Here is a 12,038-nt window from a genome sequence, read left to right as displayed (position 1 = left end):
TCAGTGTGAAATTTTTTTTTTCCTAATATCTAATCTAAATCTACCTTCCTCTATTTTGAAACTATTACCCCTCGTCCTGTCACAACAGGCCCTACTGAACAGTCTCTCCTCATCTTTCTTGTAGGCCCCCTTGAGGTACTGGAAGACTGCTATAAGGTCTCCCAGGAGCCTCCTCTTCTCCAGGCTGAACAGCCCCAACTCTCTCAGCCTGTCCTCATAGGAGAGGTGCTCCAGCCCTCTGATCATCTTCGTGGCCCTCCTCTGGACCTTCTCCAACTGGTCCATGTCCTTCTTGTGTTGGGGGCTCCAGAGTTGGACACAATACTCCAGGTGGGGTCTCACCAGGGCAGAGTAGAGGGGGAGAATCACCTCCCTCGACCTGCTGGCCACGCTTCTCTTGATGCAGCCCAGGATGCGGTTGGCTTTCTGGGCTGCAAGGGCTCATGTTGAGCTTCTCATCCCCCAGCACTCCCAAGTCCCTCTCCTCAGGGCTGCTCTCAATCCATTCTCCACCCAGCCTGGATTTGTGCCTGGGATTGCCCCGACCCACATGCAGGACCTTGCACTTGGCCTGGTTGAACTTCATGAGGTTGGCACGGGCCCACCTCTCCAACCTGTCAAGGTCCCTCTGGATGGCATCCCTCCCTTCCAGCGTGTCGATGGCACCACACAGCTTGGTGTTGTCGGCAGACTTGCTGAGGGTGCACTCTATCCCACTGTCCATGTTGCTGACAAAGATGTTGAACAGGGCCGGGCCCAACATGGACCACTGAGGGACGCCACTCGTGACCCGTCTCCACATGGACATTGAACCACTGACCACCACTCTCTGAGTGCGGCCATCCAGCCAACTCCTTATCTACCGAGTGGTCCATCCATCAAACCCATGCCTCTCTAGTTTAGAGGGAAGGATGTCGTGCGGGACAGTGTCAAATGCCTTGCACAAGTCCAGGTAGATGATATCCGTTGCTCGTCCCTTGTCCACCGATGCTGCAACCCCGTCATAGAAGGCCACCAAATTGGTCAGGCACGATCTGCCCTTGGTGAAGCCACGTTGGCTGTCACCAACCACCTCCTTGCTCCCCATGTGCCTTAGCATGGTTTCCAGGAGAATCTGCTCCATGACCTTGCCAGGCACAGAGGTGAGGCTGACCGGCCTGTAGTTGCCTGGGTCTTCCTTGTTCCCCTTTTTAAAAATGGGGGTTATGTCACCAGTTATGTTTCCAGTTGTCAGGAAACTTCTGTTTCAAGACCTGCAGAACTTGCAGTGGATGTGAGAACTGATCTTTCATGGTTTTCTTTAAAATGCCTGTAGAAAAACTTTGATTCTGTTAATTACTAGAGCCTGGCTGTTATGACCCTGGGGCCGTAGCAAGTTTGTGATTCCCTCAGACTAAATGAAGGTGAACCGACACCAAACGATTGATTTAGGTTTTTATTTAACATTTGGAGGAATGATTTAACTTTGAAAATTTGGAAGGCATAAAGGGGGTTGATAGCCGAGGCTCTTATCAGAATGTTTCTAAGAAGGAAAAGGAAAATAGAAAAGAGAGGAAAAGAGGGAGATAGCACCACCCTTGGATCTAGCAACGATGATGATGATGGGTGGGCATGTGGATCCTCCAGTGAGGCTGCAGGCGCACGGATTCTGGTGTGGGGGCTGCGATGGCAGGTGGCAGTGATGGTCTTCCAGTGTGAGGCTTGCCATACAGCTCCCTCAGGCAGTGTCTTTTATAGTCTTATCCCAGTCTCCAGTGATGCCCCTTGAAGACTGGTATGGTCTGGTTCCAGAGAGTTCTGAGTCCTCTGCGCAGGCACGAAGCAGGCATTGAATGTCAGGTGTGGTCAGAAGCCCCTTCCTCAGATGACCACTGTGTGACCCCTGGCCATATTTGGCAAGTCGTTAACAGGGGCCTGGGGAGTTGCACATCCCCCTTGTGGCTTCCACCTCCGCTGTGCAGACTGCACCCTGGCCACAGCCACAACAATGTTTGAGACATTAACTCTTTCAGTCCCTGACACTGGCTAAATACTTCAAGTGATTTTTTTTCTTTTTTTTTTTTTTTTCTCTCCACTCCTGCCTGCTTTCTTTGCTAGATGTGGGGAGATGAGAAGAACTGAGTACCTTGAAAAGTTCATGTCTTTGAACATCCTCCTAGTTTCAAGGTGAATCTGAAAAACCTCAGTACTTCAAGTTTGCTGATAAACCTTTTGTGTTTCTCCTGCTATTGAATCACTTGAAGCTATTTCATCCCTTCTTAAATCAGCGAGGGTTAGTTTTGCCTTAGTTTTGCTCCAGTGATACAGGGAATTAACTGTCTGCTAAATATTGCTTGATTTAGGAGACTAACTGTTTACATATTGCTTGATCCGCATGTCACCAGGACAGAGGGTATGACTGTCAATTCCTGAACATAGCTGTGATTTATGTTTTCCTAAGGAAGCTACTTAGCTGAAGTGCTAATCCTGTGGTACTTTATGACAAGAGGTTTTTTTCTCCTTTTCTTCTCCTTTCAGTGTGCTGTCAGTACAGTGTGTTACTCTACTGGCAGAAAACACAGCTGGAAATGTAAAATAGCCAATGTCAAAATGTGCATCTTTCTCTTTTCATCACTTTATGAAGGAAAAAAATTATGAAAAAGGAATCAGAACTTTTTCATTTGGTGACAAGTTGTTTTTTTTTCTCTTTTGCAGAGTTAACCTTGACAGTTGCAGGCAATGGAGGCAGCAGCGAATTGCGCTGTTATTTTTAGCTGGAGGAGAAAGCGAGGAGCTGTAGTTAGTCAGCGATGCTGCCTGGGAATGGGCTGGGGCTTCACAGCACTTCAGCATCCACTGAAAGAATCCAAGTGGGGAAAACATCTTATCCTTGATAGGTCTGCTGCTTGGTGCATGCTGTTGTAAATAGAAATATTTCTTTACTTCAGCCCTATTGAAAACAATAGATGGGTGGAATAATAGACATTGTGGTTATTCCCTCATAATCTTAAAAAAAAATCGCCAAAAACTGAAATGTCTCTTTTAAATAATTCTAGCTTTCTTGTAGCACTTTTAATCTCTGGAAGTATTTTGTAAATTTATATTTTAGAAAACAGAAGGACTAAAGATGAGTCTCCCTGGGAAAATTGACCTCTTAAATGGAAAAGCTTTACGAAAATCAATTGTGGAAATTGCTATGGAAAACAGTTTTTGTTTAGAGGTTTTGATTTTATCACTGGTATATTCATACAAAACCTAGAAATCCCTGAGCTGATGGTGACCAAGCCATGGCACTCCATGCCCATCATGCCACACAGTTGGGTAGCTTGCACAACCAGAATTAGACTCTCTGCATAGGGCAAGGCACTGTAGAAACACCATTTTATCTGGACACTGCTAAGATATTTCTGATGAGAGGGTGTCTAATCCAGGATTAGACGTGCCTTTTAATCTCTGTTAATATGGAAGCCAGATTGGAGAGAGCGCTTTTTAAAACAGGTTATGTTTCTTGCATGGAGAGGGCCTTTCAGCACACAGCATGACTTGGATACGAGTAATTCACAGCAACTTGCCAAGCTTCTTGTTATTCTTCTTAAGTGATCTTTCCAGTTATTTTCTGTTTTCTTAGACCAGTTGCCCAAATAATTAATGAGAAAAATAATTTTCAGAATATCAAAAAGTGGACACTGAGAGATGGACTTCTTTTTTTTTCCTCATAATCTAGTTCGTTTGCCCTGAGATCTGCTTTTTTCTATACATTACAGTAATATGCTTAGCTTTAGGTTTTAAAGCATGTGCTAAAACTTGTAACTCATTTAATATTATCCAGCCAGTTTGCTTTTTCTAGTTTGTTTTCTTTTTAAGTGGATAGGGAGTTGAAATATGTTAATTTTCATTATTATTTTAAACACAGCTCTGTTACTTATGTGTGGAAGATAATTAAAGCTCTTTCAAAGGAAAAGGCTACTCTTCCTTAGTATTATGTTAAGCTTTTATAATTTTAGATTTGGGCAGATTACTAGGTAAAGTGTTAGACCTTCTGCTACAGAAGAGATGGGAGCTTGGGGAGTAGGGGTGTAATGCTGGATGCTTTTTGGTTTTATTACTGATCTAATGGTAATAAGCAAATGCCTCTTTTAGGATCTCCTTTGTATAACTCAACTCTTTTTTTTTTTTCCTTTTTTTTCCTTTTTCTCCTCTCCCTTCCTTTTTTTTTTTTTTTTCTTATTTCTTTGGGGTACTCATTGGGTACCTGAGTATCTCATTGGGGTACTGTGTCCTATCAGGATTACTATCAAGAATCACTCCAATTCTATATTGTCTGAAGTAGTACGGCAAATCATGCTTAGAGATAAGTATTATTATTTAAGTAGATATTTTTCATTTCAATCTTCAACTGCTTACCAAAAATAGCCATTCAAAGTTCTGTGAAATGCTCATGTAGCCTGAAAATATTGGAATCCTATCACACTTTTGTTCTTTGTGAAGTATAACTCAACCAAGATTAGTACCTTTACCACAAAAACATAAAAGCGTTCTAAAAACATGTTAAGATTGGAGGCTTTGACTTTCCAAAATAGAAAATGCCAGAATTCGGGTAGTATCTGTGAGCTTCATTCAGTTTTTTATTTGTATGCATTATGATACTATTTTATCCTTTTGATTAGAAGCCAAATATTAAATTTTGCTTTTGTTGTGGTTTGGCAGAACTTGAGCTAACAAGGCATCACTGCTGGGATGAATTCTCTGTGTGAGCCTGCCCTGGGTGAGGATAGGTTTCACCAGTGATTACTGACAACAGAGGAGTGTTGAAAGGCAGGAAGACGTTTTTTTCTTTTGAAGTTTGTGGGTAACTTTCTCATTCCTCTATGAGCTGTGGATCCTTTACCAGCAATTTGTCCCAGACTCTATGCCAAAACCATGTCAGCCTCACTCCAAGGTCCTCACGCTCTTCGCGCAAGCTGTTTCTTGCCATTTTCCTCTGTAATTTCTGGTTCCTCCCTCCAGCTCCTTTGCTTATGAACTCGGCACATCTTGTGGTTTTTTTTCAAGGATCAGAGATCACAGCACTACAGTGGGTCCTTATCTGTAAGAATGTAAAACCTACCTCCAACATCTGCCAGAGGCAGTGAAATTCTCCCTTCTATTCAAGTATGGAGATAATCATAAGGATAGTACAGAAGGTTAAACCTGAATTTTCTCTTGACAGATTTCCACGCTTCTGTTGTTTTAAACAAAACAGAACCAAAAAAAAAAACACCAAACCCCAAAAAGCAATTTCCACCAAGCGTCATCTGTCTCTACCTCACTTGGTGCTTCAGTTTGTAGAGAAAATTCTTCTGCAATCCAGCAAATCTACCTGCTCAAAATAAGGAGTTAGGGGATCACAAGAGAGGAACAACAAATTTGAATCTCAAAGTATATCAAGCCATCAGCTGTCTTTGTTTAATTAACAGCAGCTGAGCTGGGAGGCATAATTAGGGTAATGGTTTCTGGCTCCAGCTGTGTCTCACTACAGAACACTGCAGCAGAGATTTTGTAGCATAATACACTTTTCCTCCCTTCTACTTGGGAGAATTAACAAAGATTACTTGATGTGCTGGAGGTTGGGATTCAGATATAAGTGGACATTGGTACTTTTCAGAGGAGAGATGTCTAAAGCCGGTGAGATGTCAGGGAACCTACCAGCAGCATGCACAGTGAGCGAAAGCTGTGCGTGGCTCCAGCTGAGGGGTAGCCAGGTGCTCACATGTGCATGGGCTCTATGAAGTGGCTCTGACCATCTTGTGGTACCCTCAAAGGACTCTTAAGTACATCTTGAAACTTTGCCCCATATCCTTTTTGTGTTGTTTTGAGTTTTGGATCTCCTGCATGACTCATGAGTTCCTCTGAGATAAGGGATGGGGTTTGCAAAGGGTGCTCTTTTTGGATGAAAGGAGCTATAGAAATGGAGGTTTCCTGATGTCCCACATGGAGAACTGCTGGTGGGATGTCTGCTTCTGGTGTGACCTACTGAGCTTGGAGAGGGATAAAAGTTAAAGCTGGACCTAACTGTGTTCTAGCTAACAAGGACCAGCTGCATCACAGAAAAGCGGGTGGGGAGGGAAATATGGTGAAAATCAGCTTGGCCTCACCAGGGAGATGTGTGGAGAATGAGAGCATTGAGAAGGAATGTACAAGTCCTTGGGCTTGGAATCTCTGATGGGGAAGGTACATGGAGCACTTTGAGTGGATAATTTGGGAAGAAGAGGAGCCTTATGGGCTCTTTTTTTCCTCCTACTCCAATTGCTGTGGCTTTGAATGCTTTTGTAAAACCCCCAGGAAGTTGTGCAGGCTCTTGTAACTGTACTGAGATATTTAATAGTTGTCTTAAAGCCCTCTGTCCAGGAGTCATTGAAACTATAAGGATTTTACTTCAATGCTTGAAAATGAAGTAAATTTCTAGCCCAAATTATAAGCAGTAGACTGGATGGCCTCAAAAGTCCTGATGTGCAGAAGTACTAGATAGAAATACTAGCATATGTCAGTGCACAGTACTTGAAAATGTACATTTCTTAATTCAATTGTGTGTCTTAATTTGTAAAATCATCTATCTGTTTAAAAATGACTGCAGGAGGATACTTATAATTGTGCTAAATTTACGTTAACAAAGTCTCCCTGACTGCGACACAAGCAATAACATGATTATTCTTTAAGAAATATAGGTACATTGATCCAGGGAAAGAAGATGACAGCTTTGTGTGTAAATTGATATAAAGATCTCCTCTATTTATTTATGTGCTCTGATTTTTCATTCCAGGTGATCAGCTTTTTCAGCTCCCGATTAAAGCAAGCTGGAGCTGAGCTGTCAGTAGAGCGAGTTCTGGAAATCATCAAGCAAGGAGCTGTTGCTTTGCCCAAAGACAAGCTAAGAGTAAGCACTCAAAACCTCGTCAATTAAAGTGTGCTGTTCCAATCAGTTACATACATACCCCTTTATACCCATAATGTCAAAACATCATTTCTCCTATCAGTAGCAGCTGATAAGGGATTACATTGTGGATTGCCATATGTGTATGTTTTAATTTAAATTCCTAATTTGCACTAGATGTTTGGGTGAATTTTCTTAATTAGTTGTTAAAAAGAAGCATATGGAGGAGTTAACATTTGCTGAGGCTAAGATTTTCTTTGTCATATCTTGATGATACAGTCACACCGCTCCATCTGTTGTCTAGTTAAGCTGTAACCAAACTTTGATACTTCTTATTTTGTGTCGTAGTTTAGCCCTACTTGGGACCAAGCTACGCAGTCTCTCTCTCACTCTGCCCACCCTCCAAGGGAATAGAGAGACATAATATAAGAAAAACGGCTCGAGGTTTGAGATAAGGACACGGAGAAATCCTTAAAGTTACCGTTATGGGCAAAATAGACTCAACTTGGGAAAACTATTTGTTTACTACTAAAACCAAAGCAGGACCTCCTGGACTTCAGGAGGGCGGACTTGGGCCTCTTCAGGGATCTGATGGGCAGAGTGCCATGGGAGGCAGCCCCTGGAGGGAAGAGGGGCCCAGGAAAGTTGGTCCATATTCAAGGAGCATCTCCTCCAAGCTCAGCAGCAATGCATCCCAATGAAGAACAAGTCAGGCAAGAAGGCCAGGAGGCCCGTGTGGATGAGCAAGGAGCTCCTGGACCAACTGAAAATAAAGAAGGAAGCCTGTAGAGGGTGGAAGTGAGGACAGGTAGCCTGGGAGGAATACAGAGAGGCTATGCGAGTGGCCAGGGATCAGGTGAGGCAGGCTAAAGCCCTGACAGAACTGAATCTGGCCAGGGATGTCAAAAAGCAACAAGAAAGGCTTCTATAGGTAAGTCAGGGACAAAAGGAAGTCCAGGGAGAATGTAGGCCCCCTCTGGAAGGAAACAGGTGACCTGGTTACCCGAGATATGGAGAAGGCTGAGGTACTCAATGACTTTTTTGCCTCAGTTTTCGCCGATAAGGGCTCTTGTCTCACCACCCAAGCTATGGAAGGCACAAGCAGGGACTGGGAGGATGAAGAACCGCCCACTGTACTCGAAGAGCAGGGTCAGGAACATCTGAGGAACCTGAAGGTGCACATGTCCATGGGACCTGATGAGATGCATCCGCGGGTCCTGAGGGAACTGGCGGATGAAGTTGCCAAGTTGCTGGCCATTGTATTTGGGAAGTCGTTGTGGTCTGGTAAGGTACCTGATGACTGGAAGAGGGGTGACATAACCCCCATTTTTAAAAAGGGGAACAAGGAAGACCCAGGCAACTACAGGCCGGTCAGCCTCACCTCTGTGCCTGGCAAGGTCATGGAGCAGATTCTCCTGGAAACCATGCTAAGGCACATGGGGAGCAAGGAGGTGGTTGGTGACAGCCAACATGGCTTCACCAAGGGCAGATCGTGCCTGACCAATTTGGTGGCCTTCTATGACGGGGTGACAGCATCGGTGGACAAGGGACGAGCAACGGATATCATCTACCTGGACTTGTGCAAGGCATTTGACACTGTCCCGCATGACATCCTTCTCTCTGAACTAGAGAGACATGGGTTTGATGGATGGACCACTCAGTGGATAAGGAGTTGGCTGGATTGCCGCACTCAGAGAGTGGTGGTTAACAGCTCAATGTTCAGGTGGAGACCGGTCATGAGTGGCGTCCCTCAGGGGTCCATGTTGGGCCCGGCCCTGTTCAACATCTTTGTCGGCAACATGGACAGTGGGATAGAGTGCACCCTCAGCAAGTCTGCCGACAACACCAAGCTGTGTGGTGCCGTCGACATGCTGGAGGGGAGGGATGCCATCCAGAGGGACCTTGACAGGTTGGAGAGGTGGGCCCGTGCCAACCTCATGAAGTTAAACCAGGCCAAGTGCAAGGTCCTGCACCTGGGTCATGGCAATCCCAGGCACAAATATAGGCTGGGTGGAGAATGGATTGAGAGCAGCCCTGAGGAGAGGGACTTGGGAATGCTGGGGGATGAGAAGCTCAACATGAGCAGGCAACACGCCCTTGCGGCCCAGAAGGCCAACTGCATCCTGGGCTGCATCAAGAGGAGTGTGGCCAGCAGGTCGAGGGAGGTGATTCTCCCCCTCTACTCTGCCCTGGTGAGACCCCACCTGGAGTACTGTGTCCAGCTCTGGAGCCCCCAACACAAGAAGGACATGGACCAGTTGGAGAAGGCCCAGAGGAGGGCCACAAAGATGATAAAAGGGCTGGAGCACCTCTCCTATGAGGACAGGCTGAGAGAGTTGGGGCTGTTCAGCCTGGAGAAGAGGAGGCTCCGGGGAGACCTTATAGCGGTCTTCCAGTACCTCAAGGGGGCCTACAAGAAAGATGGAGAGAGACTGTTCAGTAGGGCCTGTTGTGACAGGACGAGGGGTAATGGTTTTAAAATAGAGGGAGGTAGATTTAGATTGGATATTAGGAAAAAATTTTTACACTGATGGTGGTAGAACACTGGCACAGGTTGCCCAGAGAGGTGGTGGATGCCCCATCCCTGGAAACATTCAAGGCCAGGCTGGATGAGGCTCTGAGCAACCTGATCTAGTTGGAGATGTCCCTGCTCCTTGCAGGGGGGTTGGACTAGATGACCTTTGAAGGTCCCTTCCAACCCTAACCATTCTATGATTCTATAATAAGAAAGAGATCAAAACAACTTCCCTTCCCCCCACCCCTCCCTCTCCCCGGGCTTGACATTATCTCTACCTCCTTCCCCCTCCCAAGTGGCACAGGGGGGAAGAGGGAATGGGGGTTGTGGTCAATTCATCATACGTCGCTTTACACCGCTCCTTCCTCCTTGGGGGAAGAACTCCTCACATTCCTCCCCTGCTCCATCGTGGGGTCCCTCCCACGGCTGCAGTCCTTTGTGAAACTGTTCTAGCACAGGTCATTTTTCCACAGGGTGCAGTCCCTCCAGAACGGCTGCCCCCAGCAGGCTCTCCATGGGCCACAGCCTCCTTCAGGCATCCGCCTGCCTCGGCATGGGGTCTTCTACAGGCTGCAGGTGGATCTCTGCTCCTCCATGGACCTCCATGGGCTGCAGGGGCACAGCCTGCTCCACCATGGTCATCACCACAGGCTGCAGGGGAATCTTGGCCGGGAGCAGCATTGCTCCTCCCCCTCCTTCTTCACTGACCTTGGCATATGCAGCCATTCCTCTCACAAGAAATTCTTCACAACAGGCAGGCAGATGCCTCTCAGGTTCTCTTCACATCTCCTCTCCACTTCTTGCAGCCAGGCCAGGCCGAGTTGGGCCCAGTCAGCTGCCCGGTGGGAGGCCAGAGGGTGAGGCTTGCAAGGCCCACAAGGCTCACACCTTCCCCTCTCTGCCTTTGCTTCAGCTTCTTCACATCTTTTCTTCTTTTTTTTTTTTTTTTTTCCTTTCTGTTTTCCCCCTTCTTAAATATGTTATCGCAGAGGTGTTATCAGGGAACATTCTGCTACCAATTGGCTCGGCCTTGGCCAGCAGCAGGTCTGCCCTAGGCCCTGCCGACTCCACTGGACAAAGGGGAAACAACAACTAGCAGCTTCTTACAGAAGTTGCTACCGTAGCCCCCCCTCACTAAATAAAACCAACACATTTTCTTAACTTATTCTTCCATCTCTAGTGTTCTACACCTCCATCTGGGTCTATATGAAATGCTACAAATATAAATTTCTGGGGCTTTTATTAAGAATTAACCAACTTTCTGAAAATCAATTCAAGACCTATAAGTCTGGTCAGCATGATCATGAGCTTTCTGTATAATCCTGAGCAGACCTCTCCATTCTCATTTGAGAATCTCTCACATCTTTTGAGGGATTTACCAACTTGACCGATTTTATGAGTCTAAAATCCATTAATGGCCATGTGATCTTTAAATACTGCGATAATGAAATCTGTGTAAGTAGGTAAGTAAGTAAATGGGAGGTTTTTTTATGTTTTTTAAATACACTATTAATTTTTCTTCTTCATTATGCCAAGTGTATTTTAAATACTGTCTGCTTCCTGTAGAACCATTGTTGTTCCTATTCCATGATAAGAGAGCGAAAGCCTCTTTTCAAGACCCATTTCTTTTGTGTCAACTTTAGGAAAATATCATCTGATAAGGCACACTGAGTACACAAGGGCCATTGACGGCAACTGGTAATTTATTTATACCCTGGTAATTTTAAAACACTCAGTGGGAATTGTCTAGCTGACTGCATATGCTAATGTCTTTCCTGCAGTTTCCTTTGTCCCTGAAATGGCACGTATTTAGTCACTCAGACTGAATTACTTTGGGAGAGTTTGGTCTAGAGTCTGAGTCCTGAGCTGCGGTACAGGAATAGCCTAAGTAACACCAGAGGAGTTGTTGGATCCAAATCCAGCCATTCAGGTTGTGTCCTTGCTACACTGTGATGCTGTGAATATAGAGAAACACTGGACTTTTTGCTTTTTCTGTGACAACTTATTCTTACATGCAGATAATTAAAAGCTCTTATGTTAAGAGGCTACAGGGATTCCTTCTTGACACAGAGCCATTACTAAATAGATTTCCTGCTTACAAAAAAATGAAGGTTTTATCAGTTACTTATTGTGCCAGATGACCTACATGTTGGGACATAATTTACAGAAATTTTGTTTCTGGAGTGAAATACCATCAAGTTTACATTTTGTGTATTAATGACATACAGCGTTCAAAACTACATGTTTATCTTGCTACTTAAATCAATAGATAAAAGTTTTTTGACCAGTGCCAAACTCTGTAAGTCCTCACGAAGCAGTTGAGTACTTCCAATTTTAAGAATGCTTATAATGTAACTTGGAGCACTTCCCTTCCCTCTGAAGGACTTGAGTTTGAGGACAGGGTTACCAAGCGAGCACAGTCAATTTGGCACATAATTCATAGAATCACAGAATGGTTTGGGTGGGAAGGGACCTTAAAAATCATGCAGGTCCAACGCCCTCGCCCTGGGCAGGGACACCTTCCACTAGACCAGGTCGCTCAAAGCCCCGTCTAACCTGGCCTTGAACATTTCCAGGGATGGGGCATCCACAGCTTCTCTGGGCAACCTATGCCAGTGTTTCACTACCCTCATA

At 45.2% G+C, this 12,038-nt stretch overlaps 2 long non-coding RNA genes across 2 annotated transcripts in view; both read left to right on the top strand.

Moving 5' to 3' along the window:
- LOC147596583 (uncharacterized) overlaps positions 1-12,038 on the top strand; it is a 173,806-nt gene that overhangs the window by 13,323 nt on the left and 148,445 nt on the right. The gene's annotated exons all lie outside the window — the stretch shown is intronic.
- LOC147596584 (uncharacterized) overlaps positions 1-12,038 on the top strand; it is a 50,432-nt gene that overhangs the window by 3,931 nt on the left and 34,463 nt on the right. The window contains exon 2 of the long non-coding RNA XR_015261339.1: positions 6,779-6,892. This is a non-coding gene — a long non-coding RNA (uncharacterized LOC147596584). The remainder of the gene's footprint in view (positions 1-6,778; positions 6,893-12,038) is intronic.

The sequence above is a fragment of the Chlamydotis macqueenii genome, chromosome W (assembly GCF_036417535.1).
Source record: "Chlamydotis macqueenii isolate bChlMac1 chromosome W, bChlMac1.mat, whole genome shotgun sequence".
NCBI classification, from domain to species: domain Eukaryota; kingdom Metazoa; phylum Chordata; class Aves; order Otidiformes; family Otididae; genus Chlamydotis; species Chlamydotis macqueenii.
Note: the sequence above shows the minus strand (reverse complement) of the source record. Positions and strands in the feature narration are given on the sequence as shown.